This window comes from Dromiciops gliroides, chromosome 2, assembly GCF_019393635.1.
Source record: "Dromiciops gliroides isolate mDroGli1 chromosome 2, mDroGli1.pri, whole genome shotgun sequence".
In the NCBI taxonomy this organism is placed as follows: domain Eukaryota; kingdom Metazoa; phylum Chordata; class Mammalia; order Microbiotheria; family Microbiotheriidae; genus Dromiciops; species Dromiciops gliroides.
The window spans coordinates 542,720,100-542,747,334 of NC_057862.1; the positions used below are offsets into that span (position 1 = coordinate 542,720,100).

A 27,235-nucleotide genomic window follows, 5' to 3' on the forward strand; every position below is an offset into this window, starting at 1 on the left:
TATGGGGACTCGAGTCCTGTCGAAACACCCCTATTCCAGTCACCCCATTTTAATTCCCAAGCCAACAACTCTATGAAACCCCTGCAGGTCCAAGAGACCACCAGATATAGGATCTCTAGCTCTCATTGGAAGGAGGTCAAAAGTCATGGGGAACAAGAGAGAGAGCAACAAATCCAGGAACAGGATCAATGAGAATGGACTCAACAACTATCAAGCCTCCCTAAGGACAGGATTGTCTCACTTTTATATTGACTGACTGATTGATCTCCATATTAGAATGGAAAATAGAAGAGAGAATGTTCATAGTCTTTATCATGAGGAAATGGTGAGTGTACCCATCTGGTGCAGACTTGTGATTTCATGCTATAGGTGAGGAGATGTCCTCTACTATGTAAATAGCAACCACACTCTGGTTTCTGTTCTTTCAAATTTTGCCTGGAGTGCTACAGGCTAAATGCTAGCCTGGATCACACAGCCAGTGTGTGTCTTGGGATTGAACTTGGACAGAGGTCATTCCAGCCCTTGGGCTGGTCCTCCTTCCACTTGCCACAGTGCTTCTAAGTACCAAAGCAGTATACCAAAATTCTCCACATCCACACACTTGTTTCTGATCTCTGCATAACATAGAAAATGAGCAATATTTGCCTCCACTGGAAGAGCAAATTCTACATCCCACATAAAGTCAGTAAAATGCTGCTGTTGGTCTCAGTTAGGCTCTAACTATATATCCTCATGCTCTTGAGTTCTTAAAGCTCTCGAGAATTCAACCATACAGAGGGTAATGATCTTACAAAGGCTTGTGTTCAAATTCTGGTTCTGAACTTCCTAGCTGTGTCACCCGAGGTCACTTAATCCATCCTCAATTCTCTCATTTGCCAATTGGGGCTAATGATAATAGCTTACAATTAAATAGTACCTTAAGGTTTATAAAGCACTTTTAAATACAAATGTATAATTTCTTTGGGTTGATAATAATTTCATTTTTTTAAAGTGTTGAGTTAGTGAAAGACCCCTAGCACTTCTTGGGGAGGAAGAGGGGATTCACTGTAGGATATATGGACCAGAGCTACATAGGATGAGAAAGTAGAGATAGGTTATGACATGTACTGTTGAAGGACATACCCATATTGATGAGGTCACAGAGCCATCAAAATATTGAATCATCTCTGTGCAGCCCACCTTTTAGGCTTATTGTGAGAAAAATGCTTGGGGAAATGTCATTATTATTTTTGCGTTCAGGTTCAACTCAGTCAGAGTTCCTTAACCTTTGTCTATGTCATGGACCTCTTTGGCAATCTGGTAAAGCCTATAGACCCCTTCTTAGAATAATATTTTTAAATGTATAAAAAATACATGGGGCAGCTAGGTGGCATAGTGGATAGAGCACCAGCCCTGGATTCAGGAGGACCTGAGTTCAAATCCGGCCTCAGACACTTACTAGCTGTGTGACCCTGGGCAAGTCACTTAACCCCAATTGCCTCACCAAAACAAAACAAAACAAAACAAAAGTACATATCAATGCTCCTTGAAAGGACATGTCAGTGAGCTCCTCAATATTTCCATTCACAGAGAGATTTCCAGATGATTGATTGTCCAATCAAAACATTCCCCTATATATGTTTTGTACTTCTATTAGGAGGCAAGCTACTTGAGGACAGGGACTGTCTTCCTTTTGTAATTATATCACACCCAAGGCTTTGTCCCGTGGCTATCACATGGTAAGCACTAATAAAAGATTTTTTCATCCATTCATTGATCTCATCCATTGATTCACTGATAATGGGCATTGTTGCTTCTTTAGATCAGTCAGTTCTCACCATTTGGGGACAAGAGTGGAACACCATGGCATGGCCAAGAGCACAAGGGCAGATTGCCACAGGAGCAGAAGTCCTCCTTAAGGTTGGAACTGTGTGAACACAGTAAATTAGAACCTAACTCAGTTCATCCATTCACAGCCTTGATAATTTGCATGTTCTATTGTTTTAGTCATGTTTGACTCTTCACGGTCCCATTTTGAAGTTTTCTTGGCAAAGATACTGGAAAGGTTTTTCCATTTCCTTCTTCAGGATCATTTTACTGATGAGGAAACCAAGGGCCACGGGGTTAAGTGACTTTCCCAGGCTTCCCAGCCAGTAAGTGTGTAGTCATATTTGAACTGAGGGAGATGAATCTTCCCGATTCCAGGCTTAGTGCTCTATCTACTGCACTACCTTGCTGCCCCTTGAAGACCAGTTTCCAACTCCCATCTGCCCTTTTCTCAACCCGATAAAAATCTCTTCATTTTTGTGAAGATTTTCCTGATCACCCCAGTCCCCAGTGAAGCCTGCACTGTGTTCTCAAGCAGTGATAAATCTGGCCAAGTAGGACTAATGATACATGACAATTCTATTCAGCAAAAAAAATGATAAATACCGTGTTGATTCAGTGCTTACCTATGTCTCAGGCAATGTGAAGAACATGCTGTCAGTCCTACAAGAAGCAGGTCATTGATAGAAATGGAAAAAAGAATTAGTCCTGGAACCAGAAAAATTGGGTCCTAGTCCTGACTGATAATTACCACTTAATTTCCCTGAGCTTCAGTTTTCTCCTCTATAAAATGGTAATTATAATAACATGCTGCCTTTCTCCCAGTGTTGTTGTAATCACAGTGTTCTGGAAGCCTCAAAGAGCTGTGTAAATGTAAGTTGTTTTTATGATTTTCTGATACAACTGAGAAACATATAGTATCCCAAATAACAATTCCTATTCCTCGATCTACATTGATAGGTAAACAAAATGAAGACTTCTATATGGTGAGAGAGCAAAAAGAGAAAAGAAGAGAAGAGAGAAAAGAATTGGCAGGAGAGAAGAACCTGTAATTCTTAAAGAAAATGTGAGGTTGACACACCCCTGCTCACAAACCTTTAATGATTCCCACAGACAACAGGGTAAAATTTCTTAAAGCGCTCCCTCTGTTCTTTTTGTTGTTGTTGTTGTTCAGTATTTTATTATTTTCCAATTACATATAAGGATAGTTTTCAACATTTGTTTTCATAGAATTTTCTTTTCCAAATTTTTCTCCCACCTGCCCATTCCTCTCTCCTCCCCAGGACAGAAAGCAATCTAATATAGGTTATATATGTGCAATTACATTAAACATATTTCTGCATTAGTCATATTGTGACAGAAGAGTCAGAGCACAAGGGAAATAACACACAAAAAGAATTAAAAAAAAAAACCCAAACAGCCCCAAAGTAGAAACAGTATGGTTCAATCTGCATTCCTAAACCACGGTTCTTTTTTTTCTGGATGTTGAGAACATTTTCTATCATGAAGTTCTGAAATTGTTTTGGACCATTGCATTGCTAATGTTCATCATACAATGCTGCTGTTACTGTATACAATGTTCTCCTGGTTCTGCTTCTTTCTGTCAGCATCAGTTCGTGTAAGTTCTTCCAGGTCTTTCTGAACTCCCCCTGCTCATCATTACTTTTCACATTGATTTTTTGAAACTTTGTGTTCTAAATTTTCTTCTTCCCTCCTTCCTCATTCTTTCCTATGAAATCCAGCAATTCAATATAAGTCATACATGTGCAGTTATGCAAAATATCTTCTCATTAGTCAGGTTGTGAAAGAACATAGACAAAATACCTTTAGAAAGAGGAGCTAATGAATAAAATTATACTTCAAACTGTATTCAGATAACACCAGTTCTATCTCTGTTGATGGTTTGCATTTTTCATACATCCTTCTGACAGCATCCTGATCATCATTTCTTTCACAGGTACTATTGTTGACTGTATTACCTTCCATCTTAATCTCTCCCCTTGATATTTACGCTATTATCTATTTTCCTTCACCCTATCCCTCCTTGAAAGTGTTTTGCTTCTTACTGCCCCCTCCCCCAATCTGTTCTTCCTTTCATTGCCTCTCCTCCCCCCCCCCTTATCTTCTTCCCCTCCCACTTTCCCACAGGTCAAAATATAATACTATCCCCTCTTGAGTGTGTAAATTATTCCCTCTTTAAGCCAATTCTGATGAGAGTTACGTTCACTCACTCCCCCACTCCTTTCCTATCTTTACCTCCACAAGCTTTTTCCCATGTGAACTACTTTTGCCCAATCTGCCTCTCCCTTTCCCTTTCTTCCAGTGCATTCCTCTTATCCTTAACTTTATTTTGAAGATGTCATCATGGGTCAGCTAGGTGACACAGTGGACAAAGCACCAGCCCTAGATCCAGGAGGCCCTGAGCCCACATCCGTCCCCAGACATAAGCCACCCCACCCTGCCTTGCTCCACAAAAAACAAGGATAAACAAAAAATAAATTATTTATAGATATTATCCCTTCATATTCAATTTACACCTGTGCCCTCTAAGTATATTCCTTTCAGCTCCCTTAATACTGAGAAAGATCTTATGAATTAGAAATATTGTCTTCCTATGTAGGAATATAAACAGTTTAATCTTTTAACACCCCTCATAATTTCTTTTTCCTATTTACCTTTTTATGCTTCTCTAGTGTCTTGTATTTGAAAGTCAAATTTTCCATTCAATTCAGGTCTTTTCATCACAAATGCCTGAAAGTCCTCTTTTTCATTGAAGGTCCCATTTTTCCCCTGAAAGATTATACTCAGTTTTGCTGGGTACATGATTCTTGGCTGTAGTCCCAGTTCCTTTGCCCTCTGGAATATCATATTCCATGCCCTCCAGTCTTTAATGTAAAAGCTTCTAGATCTTGTTTTATCCTTACTGCAGCTCCACAGTATTTGAATTCCTTTTTTTCTAGCTGCTTGCAATATTTTCTCCTTGACCTGGATGCTCTGGAATTTGGCTATAATATTCCTGGAGGTTTTCCTTTTGTGATCTCTTTCAGGAGGTGATTGGTGGATTCTTTCAATTTCTATTTTACCTTCTGCTTCTAGAATATCAGGGCAATTTTCCCTGACAATCTCTTGGAGGATGGTGTCTAAGCTCTTATTTTGGTCATGGTTTTCAGGTAGTCTGATGATTTTCAAATTATCTCTCCTGGATCTATTTTCCAGGTCAGCTGTTTTTTCAAGGAGATATTTCATATTGCCCTCTATTTTTTTTTATTCAGTTGGATTTGCTTTAATGTGTCTTGGTTTCTCATAAAGTCACCAGCTTCCATTTGTTCAGTCCTAATTCTTAGGCAATTATTTTCTTGAGAGAGCTTTTCTATTTCCTTTCCCATTTGGCTTTTCAAACTGTTGACTTTTTTCTCATGACTTTCCTGCATTGCTCTCATTTCTCTTTCCATTATTTTCTCCATCTCTCTAAATCTTCCTTCTATCTCTCCTACTTTCTCTTCAAAGTCCCCTTTGAGTGCTTCCATGGCCTGAGACCAATTCATATTTTTCTTGGAAGCTTTGGATGTTGGAGCTTTGACTTTGTTATTATCTTCTTTTTTTTGTGTGTTTTTTTTGTTTTTTTGTTTTTTGGCAGGGCAATGGGGCTTAAGTGACTTGCCCAAGGTCACACAGCTAGTAAGTGTCAAGTGTCTGAGGCCGGATTTGAACTCAGGAACTCCTGAATCCAGGGCTGGTGCTTTATCCACTGCGCCACCTAGCCGCCCCTGTTATCTTCTTCTGAAGGTATGTTCTGGTCTACCTTTCCCCCAAGGATGTTTTCAATGGTCTGCTGCTTTCTCTGCCTGCTCATCTTGGCCATCTATTTCTTGACTTTTAAGTCCTTCTTAAAGTATATTGCCACTTCCAGGACACACTGTTCTGAGCTACAGCGTGGCCCAGGGGGTGATTGGGCTTCTTCTCAGCCTGCCTGGCCTGTGAGTAACCATGCCCACTTTCTCTTTGACCCGGAAACAGAAGTCTGATTGAACTCTGATTCTCTATGGTTAGGAAGTTTGGCGTGCCTGTGCCCCTCCCCCACTGGGCCACCACCACTTGATTCAGCCCACTGGTTCAGAACCAGGGTGCTTCACCCCCACTCCAGCAGAGACTGCCTCCACTGCACCCTGACCTACCTCCAAACCCCCTCACCAGTCCGTGGTCTGAGCCCCAGAAGAAGCTGGTGCTGGTGCTGAAGACTCTGAGGCATGCCGGAGGCACTGTCTGTTCCTGGCTGGGTCTGGACCAAGTGCTGAGCTTTTCAGCCCAATCAGCAGGTGATCGCAATTGCTCTCTTTTGCTGAAAAATAGTCTCACTCTGTTCTTATGTGCATTAGGCTGCTCTGGACTTTGGATTTTTTTATGGCATTATTTGGGATTCAGTGGATGGGCTTTATCTGGAGCTTGTGGGAGTCACAGCCTTTCCTCCGCCATCTTGGCTCTGCCCCCCGACTCCCTTTGTTCTATATGCCCTCACCCTACCTTTCTTTTTTTAAAAAAATTGGGGGGGAGCACTGATGGTTAAGTGACTTGCCCAGGGTCACACAGCTAATGTCAAGTATCTGAGGCTGGATTTGAACTCAGGTCCTCCTGAATCCAGGGCCGGTGCTTTATCCACTGTGCTACCTATCTGCCCCTCACCCTACCTTTCTTGTCATGTCCTCCTACTCCTCTCCATAAACCTTCCTCTCCATAAACACTGTTCTTTTGACTATTCTGCGAACAGTTCTCAGACTTTCTCATATGCCAGGTATCTAATGCTATTCCTCCCACTTGTATGACTTCCCATTTCCTATCCACTGATCAGAAATACTAACCTGAAAGAATCAGCACAGTGCAGTGAGGAGATCTTGGATTCACATTCTGGCTCTTCCACTTACTCCCTGTGTGACTTTGGGCAAGTCACTTAAAACTTTGCCTCAGTTTCCTCAACTGTAAAGTGAGAAAGTCAGACAAGATGGCCTCTAAGGCCCTTCCCACCTTGGAATCTTTGAGCCTACATAAAGTCCAACTCTAATCTCATCCTTTCTTTGAAAATTTTTGTGACCTGCACTCCTCTTCCCCCAACCCCCTTACCTCCAACCCCAACCACTCCAAAGGCTGGGCTAAAGGGCCTTTCAAAAGGTTTGGATTCAAGTCATTTTATGTGACCCTGACCCAAGTCAGCTCCTCCATCTAAGCTTCAGTTCCATCATCTCTAAAAGGAGAATAATAATACAAAGATCCCCCAAACCTAGAGGGTCACTAAAAAGGTATGGTTTTGCAAAAAAAAAAAAAAAATTAGAATGATCTATTCACATGAACTACTAAGAGTGAATTAGTTGACAGTGACATTTGCATGTAGGTCAAATCCAAAAGATAAAAGGGAGAAATGACATACGGCAGAGAGAGAGAAATCAATCTCCTGGATCTCAGGGCTGAAATCGAGCATCAGGGTCCATGGAAGGAGCCCTGTCTCCGGAATTAGAGCCCTGGGGTTTCAATTGTGCATCTGATGCTTTCTACAACTATAGTAACTTGGGAAGTCACTTATCCTCCTTAGGATTTGGTCTCCTCATCTATAAAATGAACCTTCTCATAGGACCAGACCAAATGATTCCTCGTCTTGCCTGAATAAAGATAGTTCCTGAGGTTCCTTCCAGCTCCTTTGATCCTTAAATATTGTGGCCAATATGGTGGTAACTGGACACCATGATGGATGCAGCAGTAGCTTAGGCCCTTGGCATCCCTGAGGGAAGGCTATTTAGCAGAAAGCAGGACACAGCTAAAAGAAGGGTCTGAGCCCTCAGGGATGCCAGAAGATGAACCTATAGGTGATATGGTGTGAGGGAGGGGGTGGGGGGAGGGAGAGAAAGAGAAGCGTTTTTCTTACCAAAGAGGAGGAGAGTAGAAGACACAAGAAGAAAATGTTAAGGCTAGAAGTTATGTAATCCAAACTTTGCCTCATTGGTACAAGGGAGGCAACCAAGAGAGGCTATTGATGCAGGGGTCCCACAGCAAGTTAGTGACAAAGTCAGAACAAAAACTGAGCTCTTCTGCACTCCAAGGCCTTCCTATGTGTCATAGAAAACCAGGGAGAGAATACTATAGAGAGCCTTCACCAGGGTGAAGACTGTTTTAGAAATGCAGTTATTTGATCCTATTAACACTTGTTCTGTATCTTTAGCAACTGAACTGAAGAGATGGAGGCCTGTCACCACCAAGGAAGAGGAGAGACATCTGTCTTTGTGGACAGTGGAGGTGAACTGTGAGTTTGGGTGGTTTGTCATAGGTTGCAAGATTTAGAGTTGAGAGGGACTTTAGGGCAACATCTAATGCTGCCCCTTCACTCTACAATTGAAACTGTAGGGCCGGAGAGGTAAGTTTGGTGGAATAATGGACAGAGCACTGAGCATGGAGAGTCAGAAAGACCTGAGTTCAAATTCGATCTCAAACACATAGTAGCTGTGTGACCCTGGGCAAGTCCCATAACCTTTGTTTGCCTTAATTTCCTTAATCATAAAATGGGGATAGTAAAAGCATCTACCTCTCAGGGTTGATAAGAATCAAATGAGATAATATTTGTAAAGTGCTTAGCACAGTACCTGGCATATATTAGTTACTTAAGAAGTCCTTGTTGCCTTGTTCCCCAAATCCATATATTTGTACTCCAAATTAATTGATTTCTACCATACCACACTATCTTTCTGTTATCATTCTGAGATGATGGGAATACTGTACCTATTGTAGGCACAAATTAGTTAACTAAGTCATAGAGGTAGGGCTCCAAACCAGGAGGTTTCCTGATTGGCCAAGAGTAAGCCAGGATTTAAGAGAATAACCCAATGAGCTTGTTCCAGGACATCCTCAGAGGGTTAAACTCTTCAAATTCATTTGGATTTGTTCTGGAGAGATCCTATTCTCCCCCTATGGCCACAAGGTGGCAAACATGTCTCCATGCAATATAAAGGCTTTAGCCCTGGGGAAAAACAGATTGGAAAAACAATGACAGGATAATGTTGGAAGGTTTAGGTGACAGTCTGACCCAGAATGGATAAAGTATGTAATGTGATTTCAAGGGGTATCGCAACAACCCCCATTACATACATGCATGCATATGTATATGTATTGTATATGTGTGTGTGGTATGTGGTATATGTGTATATATCACACATTCTGTACATATACACGTGTATGCACATATATGTATACATATACACATATGAACACACACACATATATATACAGTCTCAACCATACAAATTCATTTTACAGAGATTATAAGAGAAACAAAAATAAACAACCACACATACATACATATAAGTATATATATACAAACAAAAAAGTATATATAATATCCAATTATTATATATAAACTCCTATGCATGCATATATTCCTGATTATGTATATACTTATTTCCTTTTCAAAATAAACACTATAAAATTAATTTGTATAGTTATGTATGCATATAACTAGGGCTTTCCTGATACCCCTACAAATCATAATTTATACTGTATCCATTTAGGAATAATTCCCCAAGGTAAGGTGCAATTAAAAGGGCATCTAAGAAAAAGAGTCCATTCTGGGTCCTCTTCAGTAGTTCTGAGAAAAAAGACCTGGTCCCCTGGAAGGTTGGGTGCAGCTTATGATGTCTGAGGCATCCCTTGATTATAGAGTACAGTACAGAGCTATACCCCATTTTTATGGATAATCAGCAAGGGATCTTTGCAAGAGGCCAAACCAGGAAACTTGGAGTTGCTATGGGGGATAGGAAAGAAGTCTCTTTTCCTTTCATTCCCTATTGACCTGTCACTGAGTACTATTTAAGAAGCCAAGGACAATGTTGTTACCTGAGAAACGACACCAGGGATGGTGTAATGAAATTATCTGTTAGGTTGTGACAGATGATTAAAAGCATCAATATTGAAATCCAATATTTGCTCAGATATTAAATTTTTCTAACATTGTTATTTTTTTTACGTGACCAGTTTGAGAATATGTTTTGCTTGACTATGCATATTTTTTATAAGTCAAGTCAACAAGCATTTACTTAAACTCTCACCATATGTCAGACATTGCACTAAGGACTGGGAAATACAAAGAAAGGCAAAAACAGTCCCTGTCTAAAGAGCTAGACGGTCTAATGGGGGAGACAACGTGAAAACAATTGTGTACAAAGAAGATGTATGCAGGCTAACCTGGTGAGGCAATTGGGGTTAAGTGACTTGCCCAGGGTCACACAGCTAGTAAGTGTTAAGTGTGTGAGGTCGGATTTGAACTTAGGTCTTCCTGAATCGAGGGCCGGTGCTCTATCCACTGCGACACCTAGCTGCCCTATGCAGGCTAACTTGGAAGGAAACCACTAGGATTAAGGGAGACTAGGAAAATCTTCTTGCAGAAGAAAGGATTTTGGCTCAGATCTGAAGAAAGCCAGGAATGCTCAGAGATAGAGGTGAGGAGAGAGAGCATTCCAGGCTTGTGATACAATCAATGAAAATGAGTGGAGTCAGTATTGGGGTGTTTTTTTCCAATGGGATTGGAGAGAGGAAAGAGGGAGTGATAGAAAACAGTTTTTTAATTGAAAAATAAAATTTTAAATGTCTTTAAGGTCATTTCTCTGAGTGGTACATGACTAATACAGAATCATAGAATCATAAAACATTAGAGTTTGAAGGCACCTTTGATCCAACTCTCTCATTTTACAGACAAAGTGAAATAACTTGCCTTGATCACACAACTCATCAGTAGCCAAGTCATTAAAAAATAAAGAGCCCTAGGGGCAGCTAGATGGCGCAGTGGATAGAGCACCGGCCCTGGATTCAGGAGGACTTGAGTTCAAATCCAGCCTCAGACACTTAACACTTACTAGCTGTGTGACCCTGGGCAAGTCACTTAACCCCAATTGCCTCACTAAAAAATAAGTAAGTAAGTAAATAAATAAATAAATAGCTCTGTACTTAGAAGCAGATAGCCCCAATAGATGCCTTTGACATTTACGAGTTGTGTGACTGCAGTCACCTCTTGGAATCTATCTTGTCACCTGTACCCTGTCCTCCCTCTTCTTGGAGTCTGTCTTGTCACTTGTATATCATCCTCCTTCAAGACAGGGCTGTCTCACTTTAGTACAAGTGCTCCCAATGCCAATAACCCAGTACTTGGCACATAGTAGGTACCTAATAAACAAAGGTGTTAATTGCTTGATGATTATACCTGTTAATACATATCACAGAATTGTTAGGAGGATCATATGAGATCACATGTGTGGACCTCTTTGCAAACCTTAAAGTGCTAAGTAGGAATCAGTCATTACTATTCAATGATTAAGAAAGGTAATCTCTAATGGATTCAAATAATGAGTTGTTTTCCATAGCCCTCTACAGATGGAAGAGTTAAAAGATAAGCTTGCAAAGTGAAGAGAGAAGAGAAGCTGGTTAGGCCAGAGAAAGCTGCATAGGGGCATGGTTGGCGGAAATCCTCTACAAGCTGCATTTTTGACCAGGTTAGAGGCATTATATATAACAAGAAAGTCCTGCTGCTGCAGTAGGGAAGATGTCTCCTATTGAAGAGTTTGGCAATAGAAAGAACAGAGACAGTTGGTTTCTGTTCATATCATTCCCAAGATGTAAAAAGTGAAATCTGAGCATTCCTATGGCAACTTTATCATGTCTGAGAGTTGGGAGGGTCCTCAAAGATTACTCAGTCTGCCTATTTTACAAAGAAATCAGTAATCAAAGGTGAAGTGGTCTGATGTGTCCCAGTCCTTCCATCTATCTACTCTGTGTATATCTTGTGTGTAGACATTAAAAGCTCACACTTTTAATGGGGAAGACTATATGCAAGCAACTACGAGATGGGTAAATAAGACAGAATCAAGCTAAGATGGAGGGAACTTCAGAGCAAAGGTAGTAGAATTAAGAAAGACTGGGAAAGGCTTCTTTCTAAAATAACAGTTCTTTACATATTATGCTCCTCATTAGAACGTGAACTCGTTGACGGTCCAGAACAAGTTTTTGCCTTATTTTCTTCTTATTTCCAATGTTTAGCATAATACCTGGCATAGAGTAAGAACTTAATAAATGCTTGTTGACTGAATAACCCAGGTTTCCCTAAATCCCAGCCCAGTGTTCTCATTACAATGCATGGTTCCATTGATTTATAAATCCATAAAGGACAAAAGAATTTTGCTCTAAATGTCCTAATGTGGCATAATTTATTCAAAGAAACTAAATGTTAATGAATGGATGTAGGAATTAGATTTTCTTTTCAACACAGAAGCCTTGAATTGACCAAAAAAGGAGAATAGTGGAAAGAAATGGGGAATGAAATGGGGATGTGTGGGGAAGGGGCAGCTAGGTGGCACAGTAGATAAAGCATTGGGCTTAGAATCAGGAAAACTCATCTTCATGAGTTCAAATCTGACCTCAGACACTTGCTATCTGTGTGACCCTGGGCAAGTCACTTCACCCTCTTTGCCTTAGTTTCTTCATCTGTAAAATGAGCTGGAGAAGGAAATGGCAAACCATAGTAGTATCTTTGCCAAGAAAACTCCAAAGTGGAGTCATGAAGAGTCTGACCCTACTGAAAGTGGGGGAGGGAACTCTCCACTCCTGATATATGAAAAGTATTTCCAACAAAAATATCTCTGGGCTTATGCTCAATTTCTGTGGACAGTTGGCCAAAAGAGATGGAGAACCAGTGGTGCAGGCATAGTCCCTGGAGATGTAATGATGCAATGGGTAGAAGTTAACAGAGACAGACGTTGGGTCAATATAATGAAAAATGTCCTAATTATCCAAAAGAAGAATGGGCAGCCTGGGGAGCATATCTACCACCCCTTTGTAGGAGGTCTTCAAGGAAAGCCTGGGTGACCACTTATCTTGGGGGTTCCTTTTCAGGTATGGAATGGAAAAGCATTTGTCAAGTACTTACTGTATACTCCTTTGCCAAGTGCTGGGGATATAGATAAGAAAGCAAGACACCATCTCTCCTCTCAAAAAGTTCACATTCTAATTAGAGAAGATAGGAAGATTTACCCAAAAGGAAAATTCAAAGGACTCCAGTCTGTAGGGGAAAGCAAGAGGGCAGATGATAAAGCCCAGGAATCCCTGGGGATACAGGTCAGATGGCAGTACTCAAGGATCTCAGAGGAATAGTGGAAAGGCAGATGGGAAGGCCCAGTAGTCTACCATCTTACCAGAAGAATTATAGTTGGCAGATAACTTCCTGTTCATCTAAGCAGTATGAGCAGCCAACAATTGTACATGGTAGGATTGGAACAGGGCTACAGGGATACCTCTGGCTGGAGTTAAGATGGAGAGGAAGGCAGTCAACATCCACCTGGGAGAGAACATCTAGTCCCTGGTAGGAACTGGGCAATGGAGGCTAGAGAAAGTGAGGGGAAGAGCTACCATCTATGTATTTTTGTTGGGCTCTTAGGAACCTATTTGGACCCAGGGATTCAGCTGCTTATGGGCAAGTTGGGGCAGGGAGGGTAAAGTCACCAAGAGACTCTGTTCAGTACCTGGCCCAGCTGAGTTAAAACAGATAGCACAGTGGAAAGAACACTGGACTTAGAGACATGAGTGTACTGAATTTGAATCCTCTCCTAAAACTTAGCTGTGTAACCATGGGCAAGTCATGTAATTGTCTCTGTGAGCCTCAGTTGCCTCATCTATCAAATGGGAATAACACAACCAATGTCAAAGAATGGTTATGAGGATCAAATAAAATCATATCTATAAAGTACATTGCAGTCATTTTTTTTAAGTGAGGCAATTGGGGTTAAGTGACTTGCCCAGGGTCACACAGCTAGTAAGTGTTAAGTGTCTGAGGCCAGATTTGAACTCAGGTACTCCTGACTCCAGGGCCAGTACTCTATCCACTGCACCACCTAGCTGCCCCTCATTGTAGCCCTTTTAAGCATTATATAAATGCTAGCTATTATCATGATCTTTGAAATTTAACTCTGAGAAATCTTGGTTTAGTGCCATGATAGCTATATTGGGAGCTTGTAAAGGTGAGGAGTTGGTCTGTAGACAGGGCCCCTTTTAGGCAAATCTGAGTTGGTCACGGAAACATTTTGCTGTTTGAAAATTTGACTCTTTTCATTGTGTCCCAGCACTGTGAAATTTTATCTGTGTTCCCAATGACTCAATGGATATTGAGAGGTACCCTCAAGATGAGGCTGCCCTCTTGAATAAAAGACAAGTCGAACCCAAGTTCAGCTGATGTGATAGCAGAAGGATCAAGAAAAGGCCTACCACGGTGGTATGTTTGAATCACGGATCTGATGTGGGTCTTGGCCTTTCTTACAGGGGAATCCTACAGGATACCCTTTAGGGGTTTCTAAGTTAGAATCTGTGGGACTTGCCTGTAAAAAATGTTTCTCTTCTTGTTAATTTATCTTTTTACGAATCTCTAACAGTATCAGAGGCTGTAGTGAGCTGCATCCAGAAGAAAGAATGACGGTTAACCTCCAGAAAACTGAGCACAGGATGTCCTCCCAGGGACCTGACTGGTGAGCTGCAGTGATCAGGTCAATAAGCATTATTTAGTGCTGCTTACATGCCAAGCACTGCGTTAAGCACTGAGGATACCAAAAAAGATGAAAAACAATCCCTGCCCTCAAGGAACTCACGTTCCAATGGGGGAGAGAAAACATACAAATGATGATGTACAAGCAGGATAGACACAGGATAAAAGCAGGTGGCATTAAAGGAGACCAGAAAAGACTTCTTGCAAAAGGTGAGATTTTAGCTGAGACTTGAAGGAGAAAGGAGGAAATTTCAGGCATGGAGGGTGTCCAAGTAAAGGCTGCCGGGAGATGATGTGATGAGGAAGCCAGCCAGCATCACCCAGTTGTGGAGTATGTGCAGGAAAAAGTATAAGAAGGCTAGAAAGGAGGGAAGGGACCAGGTTATGAAAGCCATTTAAAAGCCAAACAGGATTTTATATTCGATCCTAGAGGCAATAAGAAATCAATAGAGTTTACGGAATATGGGAGTGACATAGTCAGATTTTCACTTTGGGAAGGTCCCTTTGATAGCTATGGAGAGGAGAGATTGGAATGGGCAGAGATGAGGCAAAAAGGGCAACCAGAAGGCTATTTTCTTTTTCTTTCTTTCTTTCTTTCTTTCTTTCTTTCTTTCTTTCTTTCTTTCTTTCTTTTGTTAAGGGCTAAAATTCTAGCTAAACTGTCTAAAATATCTAATGAGTGGTCACCAATAAATTATAAGCTTTAGCAAGAGTTAGACTTTTAAGCATTTATTAAGGAGAATAAGAATTTGGTAAAGAGAGAGAAAGGCCTAGATTCCTATCTATTTAAAGGGAGAGCACATTTCTAGCTCCGCTCTCCACCAGAGTCCAAAGGAAAAGAGCCCGAGACTGAGCGCCAGTCTCTTCCTTCCTCCTCCCACTAGTCCGCGTCACTTCCTGATGCCAAAGAAAAGACTCCTGGTCTTGCCCTCAAAGACCTTCGCTTCATGGGTAGAACTCTTCTACAGTAAATATCCAGCAGGTGGCGTTATTCCAATCGTTACACTTTCTTGGGACAATGAGGGTTAAGTGACTTACCCAGGGTCACACAGCTAGTAAGTGTCAAGTGTCTGAGGCCAGATTTGAACTCAGGTCTGGTGCTTTATCCACTGTGCCATCTAGCTGCCTCAACCAGAAGACTATTGCAATAGCCCAGGAGTGGGTACAGATATCTTTAGTCAGGCAGCAATGGGGCATGGCTCTACAGGACACACATGCACAGTACAGGCCGATTTGTAGGCCTCCATACTCAGGAAAAACAATAAGGGAGCCCATAACTTCCAGAGACGACTGAAGTCTTTGTGATTTTCTCTTTCTATTGGATTTTCCCCATTTTTCAGTTCCCAAGAGGAAAAGAATCCAGCAACATGAAGATGGGACGAGGAAGTACAGATCTAAGGAGGAGAAAACATTCCAGGAATGATCCTAGGTAAGGACAGGGGAGTTTAGGGTTCCTCGGTGTCAGGATCTGTCACTAGGAAGATAAGGGCCCCAAAGCACCACCAAATTAGGCTGTGATCTTGTGGAAGCCTATTCAAATGAGGCAACAAGAATGCCAAGCCCCTGGTATTCTAGAAGTAAGACTCTTTGTCCTCTGAGTTTGTTTTGAAAACAAATCTCATGTCACTTTTCTGTGTTCCTGTCCTCCTTTGGGCAATCTGAAAAAGACCTCGGCTTATAGCAGAATGGAATCCTTAGACCACTTGCTAGCATGGTGTGGTGGATAAGGTGCTAGACTCCCCAAAATATTGATTATTAATAATTATTTCTCATGACCCTGATAAAGAAGTGATGGACTCAATGCAGATTGAGGCATATTTTTTGGACATGGGCAATGCAAGAATTTGTTGTCCTTGACTATATATATTTGTAACGGGATTTTTTTTCCTTGCTTTCTCAATGGTAGATGGATAGGGCAATTAGAAGGAGGGGGTGTGGAGGGGAGAGAAAGTGGCTCTCTGTTTAAAAATAAATTGAAATTGAAATTGAAATTTTTTTAAAAGGATGAGCTATTCTGCCCCAAAGGCAAACTTTTGATATCTCATCAGAACAATGATTTATCTTCATTCTCAGCAGCAGGAAGGCAGAGAGGAAAGGTCAAAAGAGACAAGAGAGTTCATCAGAGAAAGAAGAGAGAAAGTGCCCGAGTTGCTCACAGTGAAGAGACAGCTAAATACTGGTTCTGATGGGGAAGTTCTTTGTCCACAATGGAGCTTTTGAAAAAAAAAAATGTTCCTCACTCATGGACAGGAAAGATCAATGATGAAGAGTCCATCTCCCTAATGAGATTGAGGGTTCCTTGAGGGTAGGAGCAGTGTCCTGCACCCCTTCATGTACTGCCTCATCCACCCTCACCCCCCAAAAAACAGGCCCTTGTATTATTCTCAAGTTTATTCTGATTGTATTGGATTTGGGGGAAATAAAAATTAAATATATGTGTTGGCAGGCAATAAAGACAATTCAACACTATTCAGTGAGATTTGGGGGTTTTTTTTGTTTTTTGTTTTTAAGATTTGTTCTTTACCTCCTCATAAGATAAAGCCATACAGAACCTGAGAGGTTATGTAAGTCAGCTTTCCCTCCCAATTCATGAAGCCTTTTGATGACAAACCCTGTCAGGTAGGCCTGGGCTTCTGCTTGAGCACTTCCAATGAAAAGGAACTGACTTTTGTGGTGTCACCTGATCCCACATTGGACCTCTCAGCAATAGACACTGAGCTCCAACAAAGATAATGTCTTTGCAAGTGGGGCCCTTCCTCAGAACCTTCCTGATCCATTCTTTCCTTCTTAGTTAATCTGTATTATCTTGGGGACCCCAATCCTTTTGAAGTAGAAAGAAGCGAAGTGTTTATTTAGTTGGTCTTTTTCATTGCTTCAAGATTTCAAATTTCCCAGCCAATGAGATGAGTGGGTCCTGTCCTCATGCTTTTTATCAGTCACTCAGGCAGATGGCCTAAACATTATTGCCCAGTTTTCATCAGTGTGGCTCAGTGGGGAATACAATAAAAGTCTTAATACTACTTTTTCCTATTAAAAGGCATTGGTCGGGGTGGCTAGGTGGCGCAGTGGATAAAGCACCGGCCCTGGATTCAGGGGTACCTGAGTTCAAATCCGGCCTCAGACACTTGACACTTACTAGCTGTGTGACCCTGGGCAAGTCACTTAACCCCCATTGCCCTGCAAAAAAACCCAAAAAACAACAAAACAAAAACAAAAGGCATTGGTGAATGCATTTACTCATTACAAGCCTCAAAAAGTCTAAATTGATCATTGGACAAAAACTACGAAACCCTCTTTACAGATAAGGAAACTATAGTCCAAAGAGGGAAAGTTGCAATACTTTCAGAGCTTTGAAGCAACTAGATTTTAAATTCCTTATCTGTGGGGTCTGGGTCTCATTTCTCTTCTATATATTTTATAGCATCTCATTTAGTCGTTTTACTCATGTCTGACTCTTCGTGACCCCATTTGGGATTTTATTGGCAAAGATACTGGAGTGGTTTGCTATTTCCTTCTCCAGCTCATTTTACAGGTGAGGAAACTGAGGCAAACAGGGTTAAATTACTTGCCCAGGGTCACATAGCTAGTAAGTGTCTAAGGCCAGATTTGAACTCATAAAGACAAGTCTTCCTGATTCCGAGTTCAGTGCTCTATTCAAATAAGTAGCAGCCATCTTGGTTGGTCTCTTTTGACTGCAAGTCCAATAAAACTCTCTGATCTTTCTCTTTTGGAGGGGAGGGGGGATGGGGCAATGAGGGTTAAGTGACTTGCCCAAGGTCACACAGCTAGTGAGTGTCAAGTGTCTGAGACTGGATTTGAACTCAGATTCGCCTGAATCCAGGGCTAGTGCTTTATCCACTGCGCCACCTAGCTGCCCACTATGATCTTTCTCAAAGTGCTATCTAACTATGTCTCTTCCTATTGTTCTTGTGAAACTGATTTTGTGAACCCTAGGGTAAGGCTTTCCATTTATTCCTATAGAATTTCATCTTAACAGAGAAAGCCTAGAATTCTGCCCTTACAAGGTATTTTTAGATTCTGATTCTGCCCTCCATTATGTTATCCCTCTTCGTGCCATTTGCAGATCTGAGAAATATGCTATCCTATGCCAGTGTCCAAGTCATTGATAAAAATGTTAGTGCTAGAGACCTCATTCCGAGTTAACACTGAACTACTCATTGAGTCTAGTCATTCAGCCAGTCCTGAATTTATCTAACTGTACTATATAATTTCACCTACCCTCTCTATCTTGTCCATAGAAATTATGCAAGATTTTATCAAATGCTTTGCTAAAATCTAGGTATGCTACCTCCAGAATTCTCTTGAACAATAGCCTAAATTACAAAAAAGCCTGTATAAGTGAAAAGAAGTAATGGCTTAGAGCAATTTGTTAGGGTCAACACGTTTGGATTGCGTGTGTCCTTTCTAGATGACTCCAGAATGTGCTGACCATTGTGAAGGAGTTTCCTCATGTGGGAGTTCCTATCCCAATTAAATCGTAGTTGCTATCCCTATCTAGTGCATATTAAATATTACATCATCATGGCAACAGAAATAGGGAAAGTCTGGAGGAGGGTTGAGTTTGGGGAAGAAAGATCATGATTAAGGATGCTGAGGATCTGAACCCAAACCCTCCGGCTCCAAGTCAAGAGCTCTTCCCACTACCACACAATGCCTCCCATCTGACAGATATGGGGAATGGAGCGGCAGTGACCCAGGAGGGCCACACACATTTTCAATCCTGACAAAGACCATGAATATTCCCAAGCCGTTATACGTAGTAAATACCCCATTTGTTTGAAGGGGTTTGACATGTGTGTTTATCTGTATGTCCTTCCTGGGTTTGGGCCTGTTGGGGAGAGGGGGGGGAGTAGAATCAGAACCTGTGATCTCATCAGTCTGGGGGGAGGGGTTCTAGATCCACCTATATTAAGCAGTTAGCTGGAGCTAATAAGTGTCAGAGGCAAGATTAGAACCAGGTCTTCTGGATTCCAAGGATGTCACTCCATCCACTTTTCCACCCATCTTGCCCCTCCCTGAGGTGCCGTAGAAGTGATCCAAGTAGCAATATCATTTTAGTATCCAAAGGAAAACAAAGGGAACAAAATAGAATGGGTACTTTTACTAAAGTTTCACAAAAGAAATAATGCTTTTTAAAGAAAGGGGACAGTCTAAAGATACAATTTTGAATCCAGTGTTGTTACACTGACTAGTGAAATTAATGGTGGGAAATCAGACATCGGGTCACACGTTTTTCTGATCACAGGAACATCAGGAAGCTGTCAACTGTTGGATTTCCAGGGTAGTGCAGGGTGGAAGAAAGAGCCTGAGCCTGGAGTCAGGAGACTCCAAGGTCACACCTGTTTCAAGGATCTGTGATTATGCTGGGAGCGTGGGGGCTCCCTCCACCTCAGTGAGTCCTAGTCCTTCTCTGGCTTAGCAAATGTTCTTTAAGACTTACTGAGGATGGAAAATTCATAACCCTACAGGCAACTTAGTAAGCCAGATTGGTCTGTGCATGACAGATATACAATCCTAATGGCATGCTAAGATCTTTCCAACTTGTTAGAAAAATATCTTGGATATGTACTATAGAGGAATAGTAGGGCAGCTAGGTGTCAGGGCAGTGGATAGAGTGCCTTGTCTGGAGGCAGGAAGACCCGAGTTCAAATCCAGCCTCAGACATTTACTAGCTATGTGACCTTGGGTAAGTCACTTAACCCTATTTACACCCCCCCCCATTACCTTATGTGTAAAATGAGCTGGAGGAGGAAAGGGCAAACCACTCCAGTATCTTTGCCAATAAAACCCTAAATGAGGTCATGAAGAGTCATTCACAACTAATCAACAAAACAATAACAGTATAGGTATAGTAACTAGCCCTGTGATTTAATTGGGAAAGGAAACTCCTTTAACCAACAGAGGTCAGCATTGCCTCTGAAACTTGAGAGTTTTAGTGAGTTGCTTGGAGCACTAAGGGGTTAAATGACTTGACCAGGGTCACACAGTCAGTAAATGTCAGTGGCATGACTTGAATCCAGGTGTTCCTGACTTGAAGCCCAGCTTTCTGTCTCCTATGCCACACTGCTTTTATTTATTATAGAAAATAAAACAATTACTCCAATTTACATGGTCTTCTCAGAATTATAAATTATCTCTTTACACTAACCCTGTGGTATAAAGCATGAAATATTATTATTTTCTGTTTACAGAAACTTTACCTCAGAGAGTCCGTTTATTCAGGATCATACAGCTTATAAATTTCAGAGATGGGCCTTGAACCCAGATTTCTAACTATAAGACAATGTCCTTTCTACTAAATTGTGTTACTGACAGCTTGGTATAGGGCATAGAGAGTGGGCCTCTAAGCCAGGAAGGCCTGGTCAAGCTCTTCTTTTTTTTTTTTTTTTTTTTTAGTGAGGCAATTGGGGTTAAGTGACTTGCCCAGGGTCACACAGTTAGTAAGTGTTAAGTGTCTGAGGCCGGATTTGAACTCAGGTACTCCTGACTCCAGGGCCGGTGCTCTATCCACTGCACCATCTAGCTGCCCCAAGCTCTTCTTTTAACATACATTGACTGTGTGTCTGTGAGCAAGTCATTAACCCCTGAGACTGGAAGTTACAGAGAGCAAGAAAATCTGCATTGGTAGAGGGAGTTTCTTCACCTGGGAGTACCCTAGACCAGTGATATTAAAGGTTCAGTCCCTTTCCAAAGTCCCTATCCCTATCAATTATAGAAACTGAATCTCGGAGAGGTTAAACAATTTATCCAGAGTCACACAGTTTGTAAGTTTCAGAAGTGGGCTTTGAACCCAGATCAAGAGTATTGTATATAGTTCCAAGTACCATATCCTTAGGAAAGTTTGTTGTTGTTGACCCTTCATTTTCTTTTTCTTTTTTTTTTTTTTTTTTGGTGAGGCAATTGGGGTTAAGTGACTTGCCCAGGGTCACACAGCTAGTAAGTGTTAAGTGTCTGAGGTCGGATTTGAACTCAGGTCCTCCTGAATCCAGGGCCAGTGCTCTATCCACTGTGCCACCTAGCTGCCTCCACCCTTCATTTTCAAAGAGGACCACTGACATGATGAGGTGATGCCTTGACTTGTTCATAAATTGGATTTAAGTGAGGCAGAATTGCACAAAGTTTGTCCTCCTCAATTTCTCATCCAGAGTCATCTAAGTTCAGTCACGAGACAAGAATCTGGACAACTGGTGATGGCTCAGTGGATGACCTTTGTGTCTTCAATGTCTGACCAATCTCTAAGTGTTCCACATCACCTGCTTCAGCCATCTTCATGGACATTGTAACAAATTGTTGTCATCCTCCAGGGGAAGTCTTCACATGCTTGGGGTGGACGACCTTAGGAAATTTATAAGCTGAAGAACTTAGAAAAGGGGATAACGAAGAGGCAAAAGATCTTGAGATCCATTCAGTCATAGAAGAATTGGTTGAAAGAACTGGAAATATTTAGAGAAGAAGAGAGAAATAAGATGTAGCTGTATTTGTAAAAGGGGCTGTCATGTGGGGGAGGCATTAAAACTTTGTATTCTTGGGGCAGCTAGGTGGCGCAGTGGATAGAGCACCAGCCCTGGAGTCAGGAGTACCTGAGTTCAAATCCGACCTCAGACACTTAACACTTACTAGCTGTGTGACCCTGGGCAAGTCACTTAACCCCAATTGCCTCACTAAAAAAAAAAAAAAAACGACTTTGTATTCTTGACCTCAGAGAACTCCAGAACGTTAAGTGCAGTTTCAGAAAAGCAAATTTTAATTTGGTGTTTGGAAAAACTTCCTGACAATTAGAGCTGTAATAATAATGTCATAGTAGCTAATATTTATGCAGCACTTTAAAGTGTGCAAAAATTTCTTCACCAACTCTTTGTTTAATTTGATCCTCACAGCAACTCTGTGAGGAAGATATCGTTACTATCTCCATTTTACAGATGAGGAAACTGAGGTCAACAGGTTAAGCACCTTCTCTTGGGTCACACAAGGAATAAATGCCTGAGATGGTATATGAACATTCAATCAACAAGCATGTGCTGGATACTGCCACAGGGAAATTGGTGGTGGTGTGGGGGTCCTTAGGAATTTCTCTTTAAAGAATTACACCCTCTCGCACACCAATCTAATTAGAATAAAACAATCTTTTATTTAGGAACTAGAAAAAGGAACCAAGAAAGACAGACTCTCAAGGGGAGAAAATGTTTAGAGACATGATTCTCTGAAACACATTTCTCTCCAAACAAGAAAGGCAAAAACTTTTATAGATGGTAGATAGGGTGAACAACTGACAATGGAAAATTCCTTTTGGGTGTGGGGAAAGCTTGAGTGAAAGGTGGTGGTCCTGACTTCTGGAGTTATCTCTGTCCCCTGGCACCCATTGGGCAGCAGCCACGCCTTATGGGTTTATATCCCTTGCTTCTCAAGGTGTCTCTGTCCTTTAGTTTAGCTGGCCAGTTTAAACTTTTTTTTTTTTGTGAGGCAGTGAGGGTTAAGTGATTTGCCCAGGGTCACACAACTAGTAAGTGTCAAGTTTCTGAGGCCAGATATGAACTCAGGTCCTCTTGAATCCAGGGCCGGTGCTTCAGCCACTACACCACCCAACTTCCCCTCAGTTTAAACTTTAATAGTTCCAAATTCCTTGATATGTCCCAACCTCATAACAGTACTGTGCTAAGCCCTGGGAATACATATACAAGCAAAAAATAAATAAATAAAACACAATATCTTCCCTCAAGGAGCTTACCTTCTAACGGGAGAAGACAACACATAAAGGAAGATGAAAAGGGGGAAGAAGGTTTGCCTCCTGATTGTTCCATAAACAAGGCATTGCATCTCTGGACTTGTGGACATTTTCTCTGACTGTACCTTGTTCCTGGAATCTCTCTCTTCTCCACTCCAATTACTGACCTCCCTGGCTTCTTTTAAGTCCCAACTAAAATCCTACATCCTACAGGAGGCCTTCCCTAACCCCTCTTAATTCCAGTGTTTTCCCAATTTATCCGATATAAAGCTTGCTTGGATTTATTTGTTTGCATGTTGTGTCCCCCATTCACCTGTAAACTCCTTGAAGGCAGAGACTGTCTTTTGCCTCTTTTTGTATCCCCAATGCTTAGCACAGTGGGAGACCACAGATACTATGTGAGAGAGAAGAGAACCTTCAAGGGTCTGAAGGAGGTAGAAGGAACTGATAAAATCCAATGTTGGTAGGACTGTGGGAAAAGACACTATGCTGTTCAATAAACATTCAATTCAATTCAACAAACATTTATTAAGCATTTACTATGTGCCAGGCATTGTACTAAATGATGGGTGTTGATGCTGGGATTGTAGAGTGCTACAGACTTTACACAAAGCAGTTTACACAAAACTAAAGGACAGAGACACCTTGAGAAGCAAGGGATATAATAAGCCCATAAGTCACAAAACTGATAAGAGATTTTGAGCCATTGCTATGATTTTATAATAGAAATGTCACCAAAAAAGGAAAAAATAAACTATAAACATAAGCACATTCATAGCAAGTTTATTTTTTACAGCAAGAAACTGGAAGCCACATGTTTGTCCAAGAATTAGAGAATGACTAAATTGTTTAATTGTATTAATTTAATGGGAGTAATCAGGGGAGTCCCCTGGATCTATTAGATTAGGACCCTTGCAGGCGATCTCATGCAGCATGCGTGAGGACAGTCCTATGTGCTGGCTCTTTCAAATGCACCCCTTGTTCAAGTACATTTGAAACCAAAGATTCCTGATTGGTCCCCATGGTCTCTGTCATTGGAATGTAACATAGGGTTCTTTTTTTTTGCGGGACAATGAGGGTTAAGTGACTTGCCCAGGGTGACACAGCTAGTAAGTGTCAAGTGTCTGAGACCGGATATCATTGGAATGTTTCAAAGATAATTATATGATTCATGAAAATTCCAAGACTCATGATGAAAAATGCTATCAACCTACCAAGAGAGAACTGATGAATTCTGAATGCAGACTGAAGCATATTTTCTTTTACTTGCTTTTTTTCCTTTCACAACATGACTAATGTGGAATTATGTTTTACATGACTTCACATTTATAATAGGTATTGTATTTCTTGCCTTCTCAATGAGTAGGGGAAAGGTGTGAGGGAAAGAATTTGAAACTGAAAATAGAAACCAAAAAAAAAGGTACTTGTCAACTTAGAGGAAGAGCTACCCTTTCAGTAGATTTAAAAAGAGAAACAACTTCTATTCTCAGTTTTGCTGACTTTTTAAAAAATATGCAGCTTTAGGAATCCAGTAGCTCTTGGACTTTTAATAAAGTGTGTGTGTGGGGAAGGATTTTCCTCCCACTCCCCAACAGCAGTTAACAATCATTTCAAGTTCATGATAGCAAGTATAAACACTTCCCTAAGATGGGATCACAAATCCCTAACGGCTTATTGTGCTTTGTACTACTTTCCCTGAACACAGGTGACCAAACAGTGATTATGAGATGGATGTTTCCAGCCTTGGTGGCTAACTCATGAGCCATGAGGCTGGTATCTGACTTCCTGCACCTGGACACATTCTTAGAAGAGAAAATGACCACTAACACAAAGATTAGTAATGCACACCTGGCTGTCCAGAAGGTACATACAGACTCGCATGACAGATCTGAGGGGAAAATGAAATGCCTCTTCAACTGACCCACCAATCTCCTGGAAGTCTTCCTTCTTCTAAGGAGAGTAGGATGGAAGTGCTGGGTTACTGCCTCTTGTTTTAGGTATTTGTCAGGGAATTTTTATGATTCTTTTACATTTTTAGCCTTTATTTTGGAGAAGAAGAAAAATGCCTAACATCTTCTACTATGTACATTGGGTTAACTTTTCTAGAGGCTTCCCTATGAAAATCCTTTTAAGAGGAGAGCCTAGAAATAAGTCAAACCTAAGCTTTGTTTAAGGAGGTTTTCCTGGAATAATTTCTGTTGGGGGACTACTCCATTGAAGTTATTATAATCTAAGATTTCACATCAGTACATCAAGGACTTGAGATTTTGTTTGTGTGGGAACTCATTTCACCAATATAGATTTATAATTTACCAGCTTAGGAGGATGAATAAGTTTGAGTGACTTGTCTATGGTCTAGTTGAGTAACTAGTAAATACCAAAGACAAGGCTTGAACACAGATCTTCAAGTCCAGTGTAAGATCCACAATGTCAAAGTACCTGTCCATGGAACATTATAGTACTATGCATAAAAAAAGAAAAATACAAACATGGAAAGGTCTGTATAAAAGAAAGCAAAGTGAGATTAGCCAAATCGGAGTAGTTTATATTTGATTATACATATATATAACACACACTATTTATATCTGTGTTGTGTATAGGTATATGTATACATGTATGTGTGTATGTATATACACATGCATGCATACATACGTGTGTGTATATAAATACAAGGCAGCTAGATGCCTCAGTGAATAGAGTCCTGAGCCTGAAGTCAGGAAGATTTCTTTTCCTGAGTTCAAATCTGGCCTCAGACACTTACTTAATCCTGTTTGCCTCAGTTTCTTCATCTGTAAAAAGAGCTGGAGAAGGAAATGGTAAACCAGTTCAGTATCTTTTCCAAGAAAATCCCAAATGGGATCATGAAGGGTCAGACATGACTGAAATAACTGAACAACATATATACATACAGCACATCCATGTAACACATGTATATTATAAGTATGTGTAATTCACACACACATATACACATATGTATATAAACTTAATAACCAGCCATGAAAACATCAATAATAAAATAAATGTACAAAATATTTTTTAAATCTTACATAAAGGCCATAGCATCTACCAAAATTAATAGACAATAAACAACTGCATTTTTCATTTCCCCTCTTTCCCTTAACCAGGTACCTTTCACTGATAAATTTTTTATAATAGATTTTTTTCATTTTTTACATTATTACGATTCCTTCCAGGTCCCCTTCCCCTGGTCCCTCTCATATACCTATAGTTTTTAGGATCATTGCATAAATAAATGATGTTCATTGTCAAAGACTTTTTCTGCATCTATTGAAAATCATGTGGTTTTGGATTTTTTGTTTTTAATATGATCAATTATGTCAATTGTTTTCTTAATATTGAACCATTCTTGCATTATTGGTATAAATCTAACTTGGATGAATTCTTGGACGAATTACTGAAGTTTGGCAGGGTTTTATTTGAAATCTTTGAGTCAATAGTCATTAGTGGTATTAGTCTTTAATTCTTTATTTGCTTTATCCTTCCCTGGTTTAGATATTTAGAACTATATTTGTCCCACGGGAGGAGTCTATTAGAGTGCTTCCTTTCTCAGTTTTTAAGAAGAATTTGTGGGGGCAGCTAGGTGGTGTAGTGGATAAAGCACTGGCACTGGATTCAGGAGGACCTGAGTTCAAACCTGACCTCAGACACTTGACACTTAACTAGCTGTGTGACCTTGGGTGAGTCACTTAATCCTCATCGCCCTGTGCAAAAATAATAATAATAATAATAATTTGTGTTGTATTGGTACTAATTGTTCTTTGTTTCTTCCATTTAAATTTTTTTCTACTTAATTTGTTATTTTGTTAACCAGATTGGCTAAAGGTTTATCAATTTTATTGGTGTTTTCAAAGATCCAGCTTTTAGTTCAAGTTAGATTTGTCCAAAACTGAAAGGGGAAAATTATAGTCTTCTGCTATTGTTGTATAGTACCTTCTGTGTCTTTTTGTAATTGTTAGCTTTTCCTTTATGAATTCAGATCCTCAATCTTTTGAAGCATATAAATTGAATATCAATATTGGGTTGTCATATATGGTTCTTTTCAGCAAATGTAACTTGTTTATATTTTTATGTTACAAATATTTGTTTCTGCGTTGTCTGATAGTATAATTGCA

At 40.6% G+C, this 27,235-nt stretch overlaps 1 long non-coding RNA gene across 1 annotated transcript; it reads left to right on the plus strand.

Moving 5' to 3' along the window:
• Positions 1–105: 105 nt before the first annotated feature.
• On the plus strand, positions 106–16,742 carry LOC122744068. Its single transcript, XR_006355044.1, has 5 exons — positions 106–325; positions 2,767–2,927; positions 8,012–8,092; positions 15,700–15,788; positions 16,433–16,742. It is a non-coding gene; the product is annotated as an uncharacterized LOC122744068 (long non-coding RNA).
• Positions 16,743–27,235: the final 10,493 nt, after the last annotated feature.